This window comes from Syngnathus leptorhynchus, unplaced genomic scaffold (assembly GCF_054491065.1).
Source record: "Syngnathus leptorhynchus isolate UIUO unplaced genomic scaffold, UIUO_Slep HiC_scaffold_463, whole genome shotgun sequence".
NCBI classification, from domain to species: Eukaryota; Metazoa; Chordata; class Actinopteri; order Syngnathiformes; family Syngnathidae; genus Syngnathus; species Syngnathus leptorhynchus.
The window spans coordinates 17,501-20,000 of NW_028232396.1; the positions used below are offsets into that span (position 1 = coordinate 17,501).

The following is a 2,500-nucleotide window of genomic DNA, read 5'->3' on the forward strand; positions in this document are numbered from 1 at the left end:
GATAATGCTGGTGAGGGCACAGCAATGATGGGAGAGGTAGTGGCGGCCTCTCCGGAGAGGGTCTTGGTGCATCTGCCTCGGAGGACGATGGACTGCGCAATGTGTGGAGATCGATTTGATGGTATCCGTAGGCTTGGGAAGCATTTTGCTATCCGGCATGCGGGTGTCGTGGTCGACTATGCGTGTCGTAAGTGTGGGAGACGTGGTGATAACAGTCATTCGATCCAATGTCACGCTGCCAAGTGCGAGGGCGTGCGTGGTGAGGATGTCGTCCAGGGGGTACAGTGTGACCTTTGTGGGCGGTGTTTCCGAACAGCTGTGGGGGTGTCTCAACATAAGCGGCAGGCACACGCAGATGAGTGGTTTGGGTCCCGGTGTGGTCGGAGCCAAGGCCCAGTTAAATTGGGCGTAACAAAGCTTTGGAGTGAGGCGGAGGTGGACCGCCTTAAGGCTTTGATGGTGGAATATGAAGGAAGTCCTACTAGGAATGCGATCGTTGCTCGGGTGTTGGATACGGGCAAGACAAGGGAACAAGTGAGGTGGAAATGGAGGAAACTGTGCGGCGGTGCGGCAGGCAGTGTGTCTGGTGCGAGACGACGTTCCCTGAAGGTCAGGGCGTTGCCCCAGAAATGGTCCTTGCCCCCGGAGCTCCCCGACATGGTGGAGGAGAAGGTGATGGGGATTTTGCTGTCGGGGGATGAGGAGGACCGGACCACTGCTGCCCTAGTTGAGAGAGCTGGTCAGGAGCCTGACCTGATTGATACTTCTGCTCTGGAGGTCATGGAAGCGTTGGGGGGAAAGGTTAGGTGGCCGGTTAATGGGGCGAGGCGCCCGTCTCGGGGTCGAGTCATGAAGGGCTGGGGCAGGCGGCTGCACCAGAGACGGGAGGTGTTCTATCAGCAGCAGCGGGGTTATGTTGTGGCCAGGAAGGGGTTAGCCAGACGGATTCTGGATGGTCTGACCCCGATTGGCTGTGAGTTGCCGCGTATGTTGGTGTATGAGGCCTTCCGTGACAGATGGGAAGCTGTGAGGGCTTTCCATGGACTCGAGGGCTTTGAGACGGGGCTTACCGCTGACAATGGGCCTTTCTACCACCCTATCCTGGCGTCTGAAGTGAAATCTAACTTGGCTAGGATGAAACTTGGCTCAGCGCCGGGCCCAGACGGGATTCGAAGGCAGGATGTTGAGAACTGGGACCCGGACGGGAAGCAACTGGCGAGGCTGTTCACTGTATGGATGGTGCGTGGAGTCGTTCCCCGGGCTTTCAAGGAGTGCAAGACCCGGTTGTTACCCAAGTCGGCCGACCCGAAGATGTTGGATACCGTGACGGGTTGGAGGCCTATCACGATAGGGTCGGTCGTATTGAGGTTGTTTGGGCGGATAATGACGATGAGGCTGGCTCGAGCTTGTCCCATTAGCCCCCGGCAGCGTGGGTTCGTCGCCGAATCGAGTGGGTGCGCAGAGAACCTCATGATCCTTGATCGGGTCATGGGGCACTCGAGGTCGGCTGGCGTGCCGCTGGCAATCGCGTTCATTGACTTTGCGAAGGCTTTCGACTCGGTTGCCCATGACCACTTCCTGTGTGTATTGGGTCAACTAGGCGTAGATGGACGTATAATCGAGTTGATTCGTCACTCGTATGTGGACTGCTCGACCAGGGTGGGTTGCGGTGGCGCCTTCACCGAACCCATAATGATGAAGGTTGGAGTGAAGCAAGGAGACCCAATGTCCCCTCTGCTCTTCAATCTTGCTATGGACCCTCTCATCCATAGGCTCGAACGCGATGGGAGCCACTTCAGTTGGGGCGACCGCCGAATCGCCACGCTGGCCTTTGCTGATGATCTTGCCTTGTTGAGCTGCTCGGAGGAGGGAATGAGGACCAACTTGGGGATTCTGGAGGACTTTTGCCAGCTTACGGGGCTGGCTGTCCAGCCACGTAAGTGCCACGGTATCTGGATGGGCCCTGGTGGTGGTGGCGGTGAAGCCTGGTCGCTGTGTGGGCAGCAGATACACATGGTCGGCTCGGGTGAATCTGTGCGCTATCTCGGGGTTGATATAGTGCCGTGGCGGGGAATTGTTGCTCCGGATCTACTGGGTTTGGTGAAGGATGGAGTGAGTAGGATCTCGAGGGCTTCACTGAAGCCCTCGCAGAGGGTGAAGATGTGTGACTCTTTCTTACTCCCGAGAATGGCTTATCGGGCGGATGTGGGCAAGGTGTCGGTGACCAAATTGAAGGTGGTTGACGGGTTGGTGCGGATGGCCGTGAAGAGGTGGTTGCGCCTGGATCCGTCCACGGCCAGGGGGATCATCTACTCACAAGCGCGCGATGGCGGGCTGGGCGTTACGAGGCTGTCCGTTACTGTACCCAAAGTCCAGGTCAGGCGCACCTGGCGACTCTGTTGGTCCTCTGATGTCTGGTTGAGGTCTCTGGCTGTGGAGGTAGTGCAAAAACCTGCCTGGGCGAGGTTGTGGGCTGCTGCGGGAGGTGATCCGGACAGTG

The 2,500-nt window shown here is 58.0% G+C and overlaps 1 pseudogene; it reads left to right on the forward strand.

Annotated features, from left to right (window-relative positions):
* The window catches only part of LOC147036713 (28S ribosomal RNA), a 9,673-nt pseudogene that overhangs the window by 4,703 nt on the left and 2,470 nt on the right, over positions 1-2,500 (forward strand).